General features: G+C 42.6%; 1 protein-coding gene and 1 long non-coding RNA gene across 3 annotated transcripts in view; one reads left to right on the top strand and one right to left on the bottom strand.

Annotated features, from left to right (window-relative positions):
* The window catches only part of NALF1 (NALCN channel auxiliary factor 1), a 578,493-nt gene that overhangs the window by 142,264 nt on the left and 416,934 nt on the right, over positions 1-19,295 (bottom strand). The gene's annotated exons all lie outside the window — the stretch shown is intronic.
* Positions 430-4,771, top strand: LOC110149036 (uncharacterized). Its single transcript, XR_002317329.2, has 3 exons — positions 430-537; positions 1,308-1,483; positions 4,632-4,771. It is a non-coding gene; the product is annotated as an uncharacterized lncRNA (long non-coding RNA).

Raw genomic sequence — 19,295 nt, 5'->3', positions numbered from 1 at the left:
AAGCTTTCATGAGTTTTTACCTTTTATGACTTCAAATTAACGTGAAGTTCCCTGCAGAAGCAAAAGTGATCAGGGAAAACTTGTAAATGGAAGTCCATCCTTCTGACACATACAGATTTATTTCCCAAAAGTTACACGTCTATTAGCCTGAGGCACAGAGAGTGCAAGTCTGTGAACTTGACAGAGAATAAGACGCCAGGTTCTTCCTTCCACGCTGTAGATGCGGGAAGGCAGCTCTCCAGCACACCTCCTCAGGGCGCAGCCACGGACCCCTGCCGGGCGTTCACCACACTCAGAGATGAGTCCACTCTGGCCGGGAGGGACACAGCCTCCTCCTAGAACAGTTTTCTCCTGACTCTGGAAGACACTTGAGTTTGCTGAGTTCCGAAGGAGAATTCCAACACGCTCTCACAAAGGCCTGCTTTTTATCCTGCGTTCTCAAAATGGGAAGTCTCAAAGAGGTACAAAGACCAAACCCGCAGACAGTGGGCCACTGGAAAGCCAAAATCTACGCCTTGGTGATGACAGTGAACTCAGGTTGGCATAGGCTTCAGTCAGACTTAGGCTGTTCTGCGTGTCGCTCTAAAAGGAACTTCATGGGAAGGAAAAAAGTGAAAGCGCTATCGCTTTAAATTTCTCACCCGTTAAATGGCAGACTTCCTCCTGATCCCTCATGTGGGGTTTGGCTTTAAAAGGAAATACGGCAAGGGCCCTGGAAAGCAAACTATCTTTTAGCTCTTCTCTGCTCCTGAGTCTCCTCTCCTGCAAATCTATCGGAAAGCTCCAAAACAAGGAGAAATCCAAAATATAAAACAGCAAAGGTGGCGCTTCCTTAGTTCAGTTCAGTCGCTCAGTCGTGTCCGACTCTTTGCGACCCCATGGACCGCAGCACGCCAGGCCTCCCTGTCCATCACCGACTCGCGGAGTTAGAATAAGTGTATTTCATAAACTTGCCCTTCAACCTTTTATTATGATCAGATCCATCAGCCAGAACAAAAATGATATTTTGAAATTAGTAGCTATGACTGAGAGCTGCAATTTTATAGACTTTATAATTGGTCTTAATATCCACTTTATTTTCTTGTGATTGTACAGACCCTGAGAAATTACGATTTAAAAAAATAGTATTTAACCTCAATCTAGGATATTCTTCAATCACATAGAAAGAGCAGAAACTAAAAGCTGGCACAGTAGTCAAAAAAGGAGACATCTGATGTGTTAAAATTTTATTACGTTTTAGAAATATGTGAAAATATCTTGTGGAATAAAAATATAATCAAATGTTCCCAACCCTTCCCCTTTCCCAGGATTCTACACAGTTTGAAAATTGCCTGTCAAGATGGCCTCTGAGAGTCCCTCCAGCCCCCAAAGTCAGCGACTGTGTATTTGCTCGTTGAGCTGAGTAAGACGCTGCTGACTGAACTCCTGCTCTGAGGCTCTGCCAAGCTCGGGGAAGTCTCGGCTATGCACGCAGCCTGAGAAGGTGAGATGCCGGGATGATAAATCATCACAGATGAACTAAGGTCTCGATTTCTTTCATCTTGCAGACTCATATAATCCCCTCTAATGCGAAGGTTTTAACAACGTGAATGTGATTTAAAGGACCTTGAAATCTCCTTTCGATCAAATCCTTCTCTGACAATGTCAGGATGCCTGCGGTTTCTATTTTAGAAAGTCTTCTGGGCAGCCCATGCCAGGCCTCTGCTAAAACAACTCGTTAGGGGCACATGACATGCCAGCCATGAACATCCCAGGCAAACTTAAATATAAACGCAATTGGCATAAGCACATCATCTTATTCTCATATTCCACAATTATTTACGGAGTGTCTGTTTGTTGAAAGGCTCTATAGTTATCTCTGAGCTAATTTCTGCCCTCTAGGAATTTGAAATTAGGCAGAGAAGAAATATTTAATGAAACCGTGTGCTGTGCTTGGTCGCTCGGTCGTGTCTGATTCTTTGCAACCCCATGGACTGTAGCCTGCCAGGCTCCTGTGTCCATGAAGATTCTCCAAGCAAAAATACTGGAGTGGGTTGCCATGCCCTCTTCCAGGGTGATCTTCCCAACCCAGGAATTGAACTGGGGTCTCCTGCATGGCAGGCAGATTCTTTACCAGAGCAGCTCAATGAAATTACATCACCAAAATAAATCATATGGTAGATATCACTAAAGACAATCATGGAAAGAAACATGAATGAGGACAAGAAGCTCTTCAAGATGGACTAAATAATCGGGGAGGATCTTTGATTAGATGAGTAAGGGAAAACAATCTGTGGGCAGATCACAGAGATCTACAGAGCGAAGGTGTCTGGAAAGGAGCCACATGCATGACTGTGGACATTTAGATCTCAAAGGCCTTGGGAGCTCGGAAGAAAACCTGATTAACTTTGTTCAGTGCAGGATTTCTCAAAAATACACGGCCACTAGTCTATTAATCACTCATTCACTGTCAGTAAAGGTGCTACTATAATATCAGAAACATCTGGATTGGATCCTAACTCCTCTGCCAGCCTCTGTGAACTTGTCTGTTAGTCGCTCAGTCGTGTCAGACTCTTCACGACCCCATGGACTGTGGCCTACGAGACTCCTCCGTCCATGGGATTCTCCAGACAAGAATACCACAGTAGGTAGCCACTTCCGTCTCCAGGGGATCTTCCCAACTTTCAGGGGTTGAAGCTGGGTCTCCTGTATTGCAAGCAGACTCTTTACTCTCTGAGCCACCGGGGAAGCACCAGCGAAGTAATCTAACCTCTCAGAACCTCAATTCCTTTATCTGAAAACTGAGGATAATACGTAGACTCTGATTCCCTTGGGGGTGACTGTAGCTGTCTGAGTTACATAATCAATAAACGGATAATAACGCCTTCCCATGAGGCGGGAAAAGCAGGATCAGAAAGCAAGGTTCCAGCTGGGAGCTCAGTAACTGCAGGCTCCCGTTCTCTCTTCCTTCAGTCTTTATTAAAGAGGAATGAGGCTGAAGAGGAAAGTACCTTTGTAAGGGTTGTAAGTGAAACGCGGCCCTGAGACCGGCACCCGGCTCTCCTGACAGCTGGTGCAGGGTCCTCAATTTCACTCTGAGCAACGGCTGATGAGAATGTGCTGAGAAGCGAAGATCCGGGGACGGACTGAAGATGCCAACTGTGATGGATACGAGTAAATGAAGGAAAACCCCAGTTTTTAATGGTTTCAACTTGATAGACTGTTAGTGATGCTCTCAACATGACAGAGAGTGCCGAGACCCTGATCTGAACCCCTTGGCTCACTCTGTATGACCCTGTAGGTCCCTTGTGGCGCTAGTGGTAAAGAACCTGCCTTGCCAATGCAGGAGACTCAAGAGATGTCAGTTCAATCCCTGGGTTGGGAAGATCCCCTGGAGGAGGGCATGGCAATCCACTCCAGTATTCTTGCCTGCAGAATCCCATGGACAGAGGAACCTGGTGGGCTACATACAGTCCATGGGGCTGCAAAGAGTCAGACAGACTGAAGCGACTTAGCCTGCAAGTAAGCAGATCCGACTGACCGCTGCGGGGAAGTGGGGCCTTGCCAGAATCCTGACGCACTGGTCCAGCCGCATTCCTAAACCAGACCAAAGAAAAGGGGGCTTTCTGGATTCCAGGGCTACTTCATCTGTCTGAGACAGATGCTCCTCAGATCTGATTTCTCTGAGCACCAATCTGGTCTTTCAAAAAGCCACAAGAGGGCAACACTGTCATCTTTTTCTTTTTCTTTGAACCCGAGATTTCAGCTGATTCTCAGGTTCAAAATCTCAAAATAAATCTCACAGTTTCAGATGATAAAAGTCAAGGAAATCAGGCTGAGCATGGTAGAAGGTTAGCATTATCTATCAATGCAATCTACCTTATATATAAGGATTTTCTTGCATTTAAAAATGTTTATGAAAAATCCTTTGTACATAATGATCAGTATTTTTAATATCAGGCTTAATATTCCTTAAAAATGAAGCACTATTTTTCCACTTACCACCTAAAAATGCATTTGGGATGTTTCTGACCTTTCCAATGTTCCTTTGTTTTCCACGCTACTTACAATTATAAAGAATGTATATTATGAAGGTCGTTGATGTCCTGTTTCTTCCTGTTTCTGGTGCAAGTTCTTCTCTGCTTTAGTCAATCTAGACCAGTTATCATTCCATAATGCAAGCTAATTCCCCAACTTGTTTTTGCTTGAATCGAGACTTCATGCCATTCACACCTTCTGTGTGGGACAACGCACTATCAAGAACACAGAATTGTTTTTGGAAAAATTTTTTTCTACTCTGATTCAACGCATGACTACATCAGAGCATCTTTGTGCACATGCTAAGTGGCTTTAATCGTGTCCGACTCTTTGTGATCCCACGGACTGAAGCCTGCCAGACTCCTCTGTCTATGGGATTCTCCAGGCAAGAATACTGGAGTGGGTTGCCTTGCCCTCCTCCAGAGGATCCTCCCAACTCCAGGATCGAACCTGAGTCCCTTCTGTCTCCTGCATTGGCAGGCGGATTCTTTACCACTAGCGCCACCTGGGAAGCCCAGAGCATCTTTACTGGGCTAGTTTTCAATTCAATAGAAGATTAACAAGTAGGTTGCCTCGACCAATTCTGGGATATAACTTATTTCTTATTGTTTCAGGTTTGATATTACAGGCTAAGTTGTATTTAAAAATGACACTTAAATATCATTAAGTAGCTTTCACTTGAGAAAAGTATTTTGTAGTCATCATGGAATTGTCGAAGAAATGCCGAGTGAGATGCTAAGGATTACCTCAATCATCAAGGTAAGACAGAAGCTGAGGCTGCCCAGTCTCGGGTCAATAGCAAATCAAGAAAGAGAATTCATGGTGTAAAGTTTTTGTTAGTTTATTTTCTTAGATAATTTGATGACACAGGTTTATGAGATGAGAAACATCATCTGATTATTTTTCATTTGGGCTTGGCACAGAGGCACACTTTTAACTTAAAGTGGTACCATCCACCAGCTTTTATAGGGCTTCCCAGGTGGCTCAGTGGTAAAGAATCCACCTGCCAATGCAGGAGACTCAGGAAACAGGGATTTGATCTGTGGATCAGGAAGATTCCCTGGAGAAGGAAATGGCTACTCACTCCAGAATTCTTGCTGGGGAATCCCATGGACAGAGGAGCCTGGCGGGCTACAGTCCGTGGGGTCAAAAAGAATCGGACACGACGGTAAACACTCACTGGTTTTCAAAAATTTGCCCTCACATAACTTCTACATACAGACATGGCTCAATTAGATTTTCTCTAGTTTTACAGGGGAAAAGTGTCAATATGTGCATATACCCAACTACATTAATTTTGATAGGATAAATGTAGCACATTTAGAATCTTAACAATTATGATTCAAGCAATAAAGGTGAGTAAACTGAATGAACAGAACGGGCTGTGATGCCATGCATCTAGGCATGGGTATGTGTATTTAGCTTTCAAGTATATGGTTTCAAAGAACATTCTCCCTACCTAATCAGGTTCTATTTAACATATGAAAGCTGCTCTTGACATTCTCTGTTCAACTAAGCCAACAAAGAAATGGAAATTCTTTCACTATTTCTTATGTTCTCACCTATTTATGAAAATGTATATTAAAGAAGAAAAAGCATTCCAGAAAATATCTATCCTGTAGATAAACAGGAAATGTCTTATCTCGGTGCTTTGTCCAATTTCAGTGATCAATGGCTTCATATTGCATATTTTCATCATCAATTGAGAAAAAAATATAGGGCAGAAATACATGCAAAGTGATTTAAGCTTCAACTTTGAATTTTTAAAAGTTTAATATTTTAATGATTTTTAAAAATAATGTAAGAACTCTATAAAGAACAGAAAGAATAGAATGACAAAGTAGCTCCAAGTTTGAAAAAATGAAGAATGTTCTAGAACATTCTTCTTAAAGAAGGTTCAGAAAGGATATACCAAATTGGAGTAGGGACTGAATTTGGGGGAGTGGGAAACAGGTATGGTGGCCAGGCTCCAATATGACCCCAATGATCTTCTCTCTTGATGAATATTCAACACTCATGAGACCCTTCCACAAACACACACGGGAACTTCCACTTTCTCTTAGCATTTTCTATTTATTTAGGCAATTAGTATGAATTCATACAAGTATCCCCAAAGCAGCACCATCCCCCATCTTGATCCTCCCTACGCCCTATGCCTGGTAAAGTAGCTGGTACACAGTAGGCTCTTAATAAATGTCTGTTGAATATATTCAACCTCTTCCATTAAAAGTATGCTCTTGGTCCAATATGGAAATGACCAGAAGACCCTGCAAATGCAACCAGTCAGCCACCTTCTTTCTCAGGGAGTAGCTGAAGACTGTAATGTAATAGAGACTACAAATTGTGCCTAATATTTCAGAAATACCTTAGCTTCTGTCTGCAATAAGGTGGGATATAAATACATCAAACGTTTCAAAACCCTGAAAACACTGAGTTGACCAATGACAGCGCTGTAAAGCCCCAATCGCCACAGCGGAAAGGAGGATGAAAATTTACCTACTTCACCACATACGGTCTAGACAAAAGCAGCGAGAACTGCACCGCGAGGAAGACTGATTGCTCTGGGAATTCTCGGTCTCTGACCTCAGCCAGGCCCTCCAAATGCCCAGGAAACGCTGTGTTTCCCTTGTCAACCCCCTCCTGTTCTGCACAGGAAGATTGTAAAACCTTCTGTACTCTCCTGGCCACTTAACATCAGCCGGTTTCTCTGTCCCCATTCTCCCCTCCCCAAGTCAATGAGGTCACTTCGGCTTCTGATAGGCCAGGCTCCTCTGTCCATGGAATTCTCCAGGCTACTGGAGAGGGTAGCCTCTCCCTTCTCCAGGGGATCTTCCCAACCTAGGGATCGAACCCAGGTCTCCCGCATCGCGGGCGGATTCTTTACCAGCTGAGCTCCCAGGGTAGCCCGTTTAGTAGAGAGAGTTGCTAGAAGGCAACTCGCCCTCCTGCAGGAAGCTCGCGCTGGGCCCGCCCTGCCTCGCCCCGGGATCCGCTGCTGCAGGGCACTGCGTCTGCCTGCTCTCGGGACCAGGGCTTAGGAGGAACTGGGACTGGCCACTGTCCCTTGACCTCGAGGGGAGTCCGCCTCCCAGGAAGGCTCAGAGAGCCCTGGAGCCGGTGCGGGAGGGGAGGCCGTAGATCCCAGGACCACAGGGAGATAGTTCTCTGCGTCAGAAACCGGGATCTAAGTAATGCATTGTGCTTCTTCAGGTGACGGGGTCTCCTGAGTGGGTCACAGAAATCAAAGGAATTTCAGAGGTTCACAGAGACAGGAAAGGAGGAGACAGAAATAGAAGGGGCGAATGCCAAGGTCATTTCCCTGACTCAAGGCCTGGGCCCTGCCCTGACTCAGTTCAGTTCAGTTCAGCTGCTGAGTCGTGTCTGACTCTCTGTGACTCCCTGGACTGCAGCACGCCAGGCCTCCCTGTCCATCACCAACTTCCGGAATTTACCCAAAGTCATCTCCACGGGGTCGGTGATGCCATCCAGCCATCTCATCCTCTGCCGTCCCTTCTCCTCCTGCCCTCAATCTTTCCCAGCATCAGCCCTGACTCCACTTTGTCTCAAATTTACATGACAAGTTAAGTGTTAACATTCCTTTCCTAAAACAATCTTTTCTTTCTCTTTGTTCTCCTTCCTGTTCCAGCTTTTATCAGCTATCATGTCTTTACTTAAAATCATCTCCGGCAGTTGTCGCTTGTAAAAGAGAAAGCCAAAGGAAATTCTCTCTAGGACTCAGGGAACTCAAACTGGGGCTCTGTGACAACCTTCGAGAAGACTCTTGAGAGCCCCTTGGACAGCAAGGAGATCAAACCAGTCCATCCTAAAGGAAATCAACCCTGAATACTCATCAGAAGGACTGACGCTGAGGCTGAAGCTCCAGTACTTGGGCCATCTGATGCGAAGCGCCCACTCATTGGAAAAGATCCTGTGTGCGGAAAAAACATACAATGAATCCTGAAGTGCTGTGCACAGAAGCTGCCTGAAAGGCCAACGTTAGAACAGTCTTTGTTGGACACATTCTCGAAAACGCTACAAAGAAAATAAAAATGATTTTTCTCCTGAGTAAACCAAGCATTGCTTCCATATTTGAATAAGGCAGACAAATTGTGTCTGTACATTTGAGATCTATAGGAGCAGTGTACGGTTGTTACCGCGTTACTGCTCTTCGGCAGCTAGTAATTTGGAGATACATAATACATATATTTGCAGTGTGGCCAGTTTTGATGATTAGCTAGATGTTCAGGCTGGAAACGCATGAAGATAGTGCTTTTGAATATTCTGAAAGAAACAGTCATTTATAAACTTACTCTGAGAATACATTTCCTCTGAGAATCGTTTTACTTTTTCTAGCCATAAATACTATGAGAAATAACTACAAGTTCTGATTCCAAGTGATAAAACATGTAGCTGAGTATCTGAAAATCTGAAAATTCATCTGAATTATTGTCAGCATTCTTGTTGAAAATATAGGTGAGAAAGAAATAGAAAACATAATAGCTAATCTTGCAAGAAATTTTAGGTAATACAACAGATTTTCCCCCCCCAAAGTTTTAATATTATTGCTGAAAAATAAAATATACAGGCATTTACTCTTTTCTTTCTTTTTTTTTTTTAATAATGCAGCTATTTGGACAGAAAAACAAATGATGTATTGATTATCTTGAAACACAGGAAAATCAGGACTTGATATTTTAAATGAAAAATACAACTAAGATCACATTAATTTAGGATGCTTTTATTCTTAGTAGCATTCTGACTAAAGTAATGATCACCACTGTAGGTTGATAAGTCATTGCTAACACAATTCCTTATTGTATCATGAAAAAAAATAATTGCTTTCCCTAGGTAACTTACAGGACCTCTTCCAAGAAGAAATTATTTTATCTTCATAGACCACCTTGTGAGTTAGACATCATTTTAAATAGAACTGAAATGTTCCATTTCTTATGTAGCTCAAAAAAAAAAAAAATCACTTTATGTTCTGCTCAGTGATAACCCAGAAATAACCAGAGTAGTGGGCTGTTAATTAGTTATAGCTTCCCTTATCACCAAGGAAACAACCAAAACAAGTCACAGCAACTTTACATGTCCTAGTCCCAGCCCAGGCTTAATTCTGTTATTGCTATAGTAACTCTCTAGTAGAGTTTCTCAGAACTGTTTCCACAAAGCTTAAATGATAATTTACTGATAAGACATTGCCTACTCCAAATGCATTTCAGAGTTCAAGGATGCTACGGATTTCAAGTCTGCAATCCCTCTGGGGAAAAGCAAAGGGACTCTGATCAGAAGGGAGGGTTGCTGCCTGCCCACAAGGGACCGTCCCAGAACGCCTGCCCTTTCTAGGAAGAGGGCCACCACCAGGGCAGCCTGGCCATCTGTGAGTCAGTTTCCCTCCAGACTTGCTGTACCCACCTGGAGAATTCTCGTCTGCCTCTTCACCACCCTGCATTCAAGAAACCTCCTCTGATTAACCGCATCCCAGCCTGAGCACTTCATTCAACACCTGCTCAGAACTAATTAAGCTTCAGACAAATGGCACGCCCTCAGACAGCCTATCAGAGAATTAGCTTCTATTTAGAGAGATGAGCACCTGGGTGGGTCATCTGGGGTTTAGACTCAAGGCTGAGGTGCAGTCTCTCTGTTAAATCCGGAACACACGGAGATGTCAAAAACGCCAAGACAGATGTGAGTGAATACGTGCTCGATTACAAAGTCCCACACTCACTTGGGAATTTACTATAAACTCCTTTTACGTCTCAAGAAAATAAAGTTATACACATGTCAAGAATGTTTTTAATGGCAGATATGGTCTTTTTTCTTTCTATGATCCTAGAAAGTAACAGATTCTTTCACGGTTATTATTCAGTTACAATTTGTTGTCATTACTTGTGATATTTCTGAGTCAGTAACTGAATATGTCTACTAAAATAACAATTTTAAAAAAGCGTTAGTATGTTTAATGTTCCCAGTTCTTCAATTTTAATCAGCATAGCCTGAAAAATTCCAAACATTCCAACCTTTACCAGATCTTTGTATATTTGAATGCGGTTTCCTTTATTTTTTCGAAACTCTTATTATTTTTGTATGTGATTAATTACAAAAACAAGAAAATGTAAAGTTATATAAACAAATTGTCATAAGGAAAAATCTTATATGAGGACGGAGTAATTAAGAGTTTGAACTGCTAGCTTTAACCACTGAAACACAATTTGAGCACAGATTTCTGTAGCAAGGAGATATGTGTGCAGGCCTGCTAAGTCACTTCAGTCATATCTGACACTTTGCGGCCCCATGGACTGTATCCTGCCAAGCTCCTCTCTCCATGAGATGCTCCAGGCAACAATAATGGAGCTGGTAGCCTGGTGGGCTATAGTCGTGGGGTCGCAAAGAGCTGGACACCATTGAGAGACCAAAACACCACCACCACCACCACCATATATTCATTTACTTATTCATTGCTTATTTCTCCTAGAGAAATATAAGAACAAAAAGGGCAGAAACCATATCGTTTTTCCAAGTATATACTCAAGCATTTAGAACAGTGCCCAGAACACATAGGACTGTCACAAATAGTTACTGGGGGGAGGGAGGTGGAAGAATAAAAATAAAATAACAACGTGATGCCTCTGGGCGTGAGCAGAGCTTCTGACCCTCCCCTGCCCCGCCTTCCCCCACAATGTGAAACATTTTCTATCTGGCCAGTCACTGTGCATGATGCTAAAATAAACTGAATAACTGTCCAGAAATAGAGATCAATGGAACAAAATAGAAAGCCCAGAGACAAATCCACGCACCTATGGACACCTTATCTTTGACAAAGGAGGCAAGAATACACAATGGAAAAAAAGACAACCTCTTTAACAAGTGGTGCTGGGAAAACTGGTCAACCACTTGTAAAAGAATGAAACTAGAACACTTTCTAACACCATACACAAAAATAAACTCAAAATGGATTAAAGATCTAAATGTAAGACCAGAAACTATAAAATTCCTAGAGGAGAACCTAGGCAAAACACTCTCCAACATAAATCACAGCAGGATCCTCTATGACCCACCTCCCAGAATATTGGAAATAAAAGCAAAAATAAACAAGTGGAACCTAATTAAACTTAAAAGCTTTTGCACAATGAAGGAAATTATAAGCAAGGTGAAAAGACAGCCTTCAGAACGGGAGAAAATAATAGCAAATGAAGCAACTGACAAATAATTAAGCTCCAAAATATACAAGCAGCTCATGCAGCTTAAAAAAAATAAATGACCCAATGGGCCAAAAAATGGGCCAAAGAGCTAAACAGACATTTCTCCAAAGAAGACATACAGATGGCTAACAAACACATGAAAAGATGCTCAACATCACTCATTATCAGAGAAATGCAAATCAAAACCACAGTGAGGTACCATTACATGCCAGTCAGGATGGCTGCTATCCAAAAGTCTACAAGCAATAAATGCTGGAGAGGGTGTGGAGAAAAGGGAACCCTCTTACACTGTTGGTGGGAATGCAAATTAGTACAGCCACTATGGAAAATAGTGTGGAGATTCCTTAAAAAACTGGAAATAGAACTGCCATATGACCCAGCAATCCCACTGCTGGGCATACACACCGAGAAAACCAGATCTGAAAGAGATACGTGCACCCCAATGTTCATCGCAGCACTGTTTATAATAGCCAGGACATGGAAGCAACCTAGATGCCCATCAGCAGACGAATGGATAAGAAAGCTGTGGTACATATACACAATGAAATATTACCCAGCCATTAAAAAGAATTCATTTGAATCAGTTCTAATGAGATGGATGAAACTGGAGCCCATTATACAGAGCGAAGTAAGCCAGAAAGAAAAATCCCAATACAGTATATTAGCACATATACATGGAATTTAGAAAGATGGTAACAATGACCCTATATACAAGACAGCAAAAGAGACACAGAGATAAACAACAGACTGTTGGACGCTGTGGGAGAAGGCGAGGGTGGGATGATTTGAGAGAATAGCACTGAAACATGAATATTACCATATGTGAAATATATCGCCACTCCAGGTTGGATGCCTGAGACAGGGCGCTCGGGGCTGGTGCACTGGGACGACCCTGAGGGATGGGATGGGGAGGGAGGCGGGAGGGGGATTCAGGATGGGGGACACGTCTACACCTGTGGCCGATTCATGTCAATGTATGGCAAAAGCCACTACAATATTGTGAGGTATTTAGCCTTCAATTAAAATAAATTAATTAATTTAATAAATAAAATCCATTTGAAAATGTGGAAAAAAACTATAACTGTCCAAACAGCTAATCTTAATTCAAAGTCTATCTGAATAATGACATTTAAAAAATGGAACTCCATTAAATGAGTTACACGTAATTGGAATTATACAGTAACTAAAAATAATTTAATGAATAAAACTGTAATTTAACAATCACATCCATAAACTAATTTAGCAAGGTTGGGTAGGGGGTCCTACAAGATTAGTAAATCTGTGAGTGTTATGAAATAATAATGCCTAGGAATTCCGAGCTACAGGAGAGGCGAGAGGCAACAGCAGGACTGCACGTGGGACATCTAGGCTCTGCGCATCTCCCGAGAGTTTGAATGCCACGGCTTCATAGTTGGCTATATTCGAACATTCCGTGACCTCATTAAACTATAAAGACTCTTTTCACTATGTGCCTGTAAGAGGTCTGCATCTGCAGAGAAAAGAAGAATCTACTTCAATATGCAAATACTGTTGAGGGTATGATGTGATTCCTGGTACGCCACACAACATGAGGGATCCAATGGCAAAATGACTCTGCGATCCGTCTCTTTGGGAAGTGTTTTGCTGTGCTTCAGTCCCTAAGTCGTGTCCAACTCTGCAACCCCATGCAACTCTGCAGTTTGCCAGGCTCCTTTGTCCCCCACTATTGCCCAGAGTTTGCGCAGATTCATTCCTATTGAGTCACTGACGCTATCCAACCATCTCATCCTCTGAAAATATAGTCATTGCTTTTATTAACACATAATTGAACTACTCAAATTTAGCCTATTAATAGCACCTATTACATGATTTCACCTCATTTGCAAATGAAAACTCCATCTGGTGGTGTTCTACTAACCTGGTTCGAATCTGACATGGTTATTCAAACTACATAAACACCAGTCTCTGTGTACATATTTACTGTGTGCATTTAATGTGTAGATTAACATCAAAGATTTTAGTGTGTAAGATTAATGTAAAAGATTTTGATCATTTTAAAAAATTCTCCTAAAACTATCAAACTTTGAAATTCCATATACTAAAAAGTTCTATGCATTAAAAGAAAGGGGGGGGGTTTGTTTCCTTGTGGATAATAATTGATGTTTATCCCACTATTATGCTTAGAAGTATTTTGAGGGAATAAAAATCATACTTGGGGGATAATTCCCATTGCTCTAGAAAAACAAAGCACCTGGCAAAGTGTCAGTCACTCAGTTGTGTCTCACTCTGAGACCCCATGACTGTAGCCCGCCAGGCTCCGCTGTCCATGGGCTTCCCTAGGCAAGGACACTGGAGTGGGCTGCCACGCCCTCTTCCAAGGGATCTTCCCAACTTAGGGGTCGAACCCAGGTCTCCTGCCTCGCAGGCAGATTCCTAACCATCTGAGCCACCAGGGAATAACATTTGCTCTTTTATCCTGAAACAACAGCGACAAACGTATGACACAGAATTGAAATCAAGTTGAAAAAGAAGAAAACAAAAGACTGAAAGATAAGTAACTGGGAAAATTTAAATGCAATTTTAAAAACTGCAAATAAATTATTTAGTTACCTGAATGAGAAATTGGTTGATTCGTTTTTAATGCCCTTAGTTCAGGAAGGTATCATTTCCCTTATAAAGTCAAGTTAGGTGCAATTAAAAATTTAATGCAGTGTATTAAGCCAAGTGCATCTATAACTCCAATGCCTGTGTGTCTCTGCAGAAGACTAGTTTGGCCTCTCATTTCACTTTACAAGAAGCCTAGGGATTTAGTACCAAAACTATTATATAAGTACTTAATTTCGGAGCTGCAAGTTACTCTCCTGAAATTTTATTTTGAGTGGGAGAAAATGTTTTCTATAATTTATATTCTTTTACAGGGAGTAAAATGAAGCAATATTTCTCCCCAAATGAGAATGAGTCAATCCTGAGTCTCCAGCATTGCGGATGATTGCTTCACCACTGAACCACCAGGGAAGCCCCCTGCACATAAACTGTGACGGAAATGAAATAGTATTTCTCCCAAATGAGAAGTGAGTCAATTATCATTTAAATATGTGAAACCAAGCAAGGCATATTTTTTAAAAAAATCAGACACAGATAATAAAAGGCACTTTGTCAACAAGCTTATAGCTTGTTGCTTATAGCGTATAGCTATATAAGCTTATAGCTTAAAGCCTGACTTTCCAATTAACTTTCCCTTCTTTGAGTAGCCTCCAACTAATAAAAATAAATGAAAAAAAATAAAAATAAAAATAAAAAAATAAAAGCAAACCGGCTCAATCAGAGTGGTGAAAGGGAAGGTTAAGAAAGACCCATCTTTATCTATATGATACGAACAGAGAAATTAAATAACTTAGTAAATATTTTAATATGGTGGCTGCGGTGGTGGTTTATTTGCTATGTTGTGTCAACTCTTTGCAACCCCATGGACTGTAGCCAGCCAGGCTCCTCTGTCCATGGGATTTCCCAGGCCAGAAGACTGGAGTGGGTTGCCATTTCCTCTCCAAATTTCATACAAAAAATATGCTAATTTTGCTTTTCAAAGTCTGATGGAACAGGTAGTTTCTCTTCCAGTTAAAACATCTTTAAAAAAATAATAATTAAAAAAAAAACCACCTTTAAGAGGAGGAGTGGAAGCCTGTTCTGAGTCTCGGTTCTGTGCCCTGCTGCGGGGCTTCAGTAGCAAAGTGCTCCCAGTAAGTCTGCTTCTCCATCTGCAGAAAGCAGACGATAACGTCCATACCTACCTTCCAGGGTCATAAAAATTAAATTATATAATCAAAGTAACGTGGTGAGCAGAGGTGTGGCACATATTAAGGGGTAATTACATGTTGGTGTATTCCATCATTATTATTTTGAAAAACTCTAAAGTTAACAAGAATACCACTTTTTTTCATGTGCAGTTGATATAAAAAGTATCTCCCCTTCCCTTGTTTTCTTTTCTAAATAAGGAATTCCTTTATTTAACTCTGTGAGGAGGAGAGGTAAAACCAATATTTTTAAGTTCTTGGAAATTAACAAGCATCTTAAAATACCAGGTTTCCACGCTACTTGGAGGACAAGATACTGTTTTCTTCAATAACTTGCAAACTGTATATGCTGATTGTTAGAAAATAATGTCAAAGGAGCAAATTGTACATTTTCACACTCTAGTCCCATTTATAGAAAATGATATTTCATGGTGTACTTTAAAATTTTGTTCTCACTCATTAATGATATTTAAGTTAAACAGAAAAGGCTTTTCTTAGTTGAATCCAGATACAGAATTAGAAAGAATAAAACCTCTTGGAATATGAACAGTCCACTAGCTCACAACTGCAGAATTAATTTTTGACTTTGAAATAGAGAACAATCTTTAACTTTGAAATAGAAAACAGCTTTCACCTTAAATGACATAAAATCACACTCTTCACTAAACACTATTGAACATAAGATTGTTATGTCTTTATTCTGTCTTCTTAGTGCAAACAGGCTTGGGAAATCTGGCATTGAGGAGGATGGGTAAATAACAATTCAAAGATGGATATCTACACTAAAGATGGGTTTTCTTCAAAATAACAGTAATGTAATCTCTAGGTTATTGACAAAATAAAGTATCTAAAGGCAACATTTGCAGACAAAACCTCCTTGGTCGGCTCCCTGTAAGTCAAATCGCTCACTTCTGACCCGAGTGAAATGACTATGTCCCTATTTCCTAAGTTAGTGAGCAGTCTGCTGTCTCCTAATCAGGCTGTCTCACTGCTGCCCCACTGCTGGGAACGTCTCTGCATGCACCTTCATCGTCTGGGGGCTTCCCGGTGTCTCAGGCAGGACAGGATCCGCCTGCAATGCAGGAGACCTGAATGCAGTTCCTGGGCTGGGAAGATCCCCTGGAGATGGGAATAGCTACCCACTCCAGTATCCTTGCCTGGAGAATCCCACAGACAGAGGAGACGGGCCGGCTACAGTCCGCGGGATTGCAGAGAGTTGGCTGTGACTAACACTTTCACTTTTCAATGTCTTACTTTACTGTGGCTGCTAGAACAAAGTGCCACAGACCGGGGGGTTTATACACACAAGATGATTATTTCTCGCTGCTCTGGAGAATACAGGTCTGAGATGGGGCACCAGGATAGACAGGTTCTGGTGAGCGCTCCTTGCCTGGTTGTAGAAGATGAACTGACAGGTTCTGGTGAGCGCTCCCTGCCTGGTTGTAGAAGGTGAACTCACAAGGTTGTGCTCACATGGCGAAGGGATGAGGGATCTCATAGAGGCCCCTTTTACTAGGGCACTAGCCCCACTCACCAGGGCTCCACCCTCACGACCTAATCACCTCCCAAAGGCCCCACCTTCTAATACACGGATCTCCAACATGGGGAACACAGACATTCACCCTGGATTTTATCTTGATCACTGGCTATTGATCACTAGGGATGACAGAGAACAAGATGGTAGGATGGCATCACCGACTCAATGGACATGAATTTGAGCAAACTCCAGGAGATGGTGAAGGACAGGGAAGACTGGTATGCTGCAGTCCATGGGGTCACAAAGAGTCACACCCGACTGAACACCAACAACAGCTGGGGAGATTTCCCTGAATCCCCAGCTCTAACTGGATTTTGAGGTAAGTTCTACAATCCTCACCCTACTTATATCATAGTGGCTAACAGTGTGACCCCTGACAATCATGTGAATCCTATGAAAAGGGAAAAAGGGCTGGCTGACCTCAAAGTTTCACTATTCCAATGAAATTCCAAATATGGCCACACATTTTTCACTGGCCACTGAGATATTATCAGAGATACTCCATGCAAGGGCCGTCACTTGTAACTCAGAGAACATTGAGGTTTCTGTGCAGACAGTTTAGAGGCCAAGAGGAGGTAATATAAGATGACGGATAGTCCAGGGAAGGGATAAGAGCTAAGTTATCTTTTAGGTAAAAGTGATACATTAAAAAGAGCTTCAACAGGCTGTTCATGTCACAGTTGGCGTCACAGACCAAACAATGACATATTTTCTAAATCTGGAAAGACTGTAGTTCATGTATTAGACCCTCTCCTCCCCCCAGAATATGCTTGATCACAGCATCGGTAGCAGCTTTAAAATAAAGAGGACACCAATGAACAGATACATCCTTGGGGAGAGAGAGGGCTTCCCTTGTGGCTCAGTTGGTAAAGAATCTGCCCGCAATGCGGGAGACCTGGGTTCGATCCCTGGGTCAGGAAGATCCCCTGGAGAAGGGAAAGGCTACCCACTCCAGCATTCTGGCCTAGAGAATTCCATGGGCTGTATAGTCCACAGGGTTGCAAAGAGTCAGACATGACTGAGCGACTTTCACTTCAGTTGGGTAGAGAGAAGAAAAACCTTGATCAAGGGCGCTTGGCCGTTTAGACCATCTTAGAAATTCGGACAACTCTGACAGAAATTAAATTATTTTCTGGAAATGATCCAGATGTGGACTTTCAAAACTCAGAGACATTTCAGATATCTGTATTCCTCCTTGCAGGAGTTTAACGTGCCCAGTCCTGAGACACGGGTGGGATGATCTGTGACAGGGAGTTTCTGTCCCAGGGCCGGCCCCCACCAGGGGGCCCCAAGCATGCAGTCCTTCCCTGAGTTCAGGGAACTGAAGTCTCTGGGTGAGACAAGGTGTATCTGCACACTTCGGTGGGCTCCTGTCAACCCCGACTGATTGGGGTTTGCGCCGGCCCGTCGCCTGCTGTCTGGGTCAGTTGAAAGCACACTGTTAGACCGAAAGCAGGTACGATCAGACGCTGGATCTGCTCGGGGTCAGGAAAATGAAACCACCCCCACCCCAGCCCCCCACAACCGCCTCCTGAACGTGATCCAATTCCAAAGACCAGTTCCCGTCGGACATGAGATTTTCGTAACTGCAGGGTCGGAAGAGGTCACGCCGTGCCCTAGACTGACAGCAGACTCAGAATTTGTGCAGCAAAAAAGGTGCCACAATTGCAACTCTGGATCTTTAACAACTGGTTAGGTGGCAACCGGAATTCTGAATAAAGTTGGTTGAAATTCATGCGCATTTGCACTTCTAAAGCTAAGCTAACTCTGCAGGATCACAACAGATGTCTTGACGCCCCTAACTCATGGTGGGGGGTCCTCACTCATCCTCTCACCAGAGCGCGTCTCCTCCGTTCCTTCTTTTTCTCTCCTATCCACGTGCAAACGGCATCTGTGGCAGGTGTGTGGTGTGTCCCTCAGCACGCCCTCCCTCTTGCTGGCCCTGCCCCCCCAGTAACGTCCATGCCAAGTCAGCAGCCCCAGCTGCTGTGCCCACTGACCTAGTCTTAGAAATAAACAGGTGGCTAATCTTTGGTCACTGGAGGGACTGATGCTAAAGCTGAAGCTCCAATACTTTGGCCACCTGATGTGAAGAGTTGACTCACTGGAAAAGACTCTGATGCTGGGAAAGATTGACGGCGGAGGAGAAGGGGACGACAGAGGATGAGATGGTTGGATGGCATCACCGACTCAATGAACATGAACTTGAGTAAATCTGAAAGAGCATGGAGCACAGGAAAGCCTGGCATGCAGCAGTCCATGAGGTTGCAAAGAGTCAGACACAACTTACTGACTGAACAACAACAGCAATCTTTGGTCTGGTAATTAAAAAGTCAGAGGAATAAGGGGATGTTCCTGGAATTTCTCTTACAGTGCTTAATCATCCATAACACAGACTGTTTGAAATCTACTGAAAATAGGCTTTTCATTTCAGGCAACAGAAAAACCCTCATGTATACTTTATTACCCACCATACTTTGTCTAGGGTACTGTACCAAGATACGAAAGCACAGATATCTCTATTTTTCGAAAGCTCTCTGCTAAAGGCTCTATTCTCAAATACTTTGAAAACAGAACTACAGGGGACTCAGACCCTGGGCTCATGTAGAAAATCTATTATGCTCTTATCAGCACATCTGTCTGAACACTACCTCTTTGCAAATATTTAGAGACATTGGAAAGAATGGCCCTCTAATCTGAGAAAGTCAGCAAAGAAACAAGACCGCAGTGCCAAGCAAAACAAACCAGGCGCAGCTTGACACAAGATTT

This window comes from Odocoileus virginianus, chromosome 8, assembly GCF_023699985.2.
Source record: "Odocoileus virginianus isolate 20LAN1187 ecotype Illinois chromosome 8, Ovbor_1.2, whole genome shotgun sequence".
In the NCBI taxonomy this organism is placed as follows: Eukaryota; Metazoa; Chordata; class Mammalia; order Artiodactyla; family Cervidae; genus Odocoileus; species Odocoileus virginianus.
This window is presented reverse-complemented; position numbering and strand designations above follow the sequence as displayed.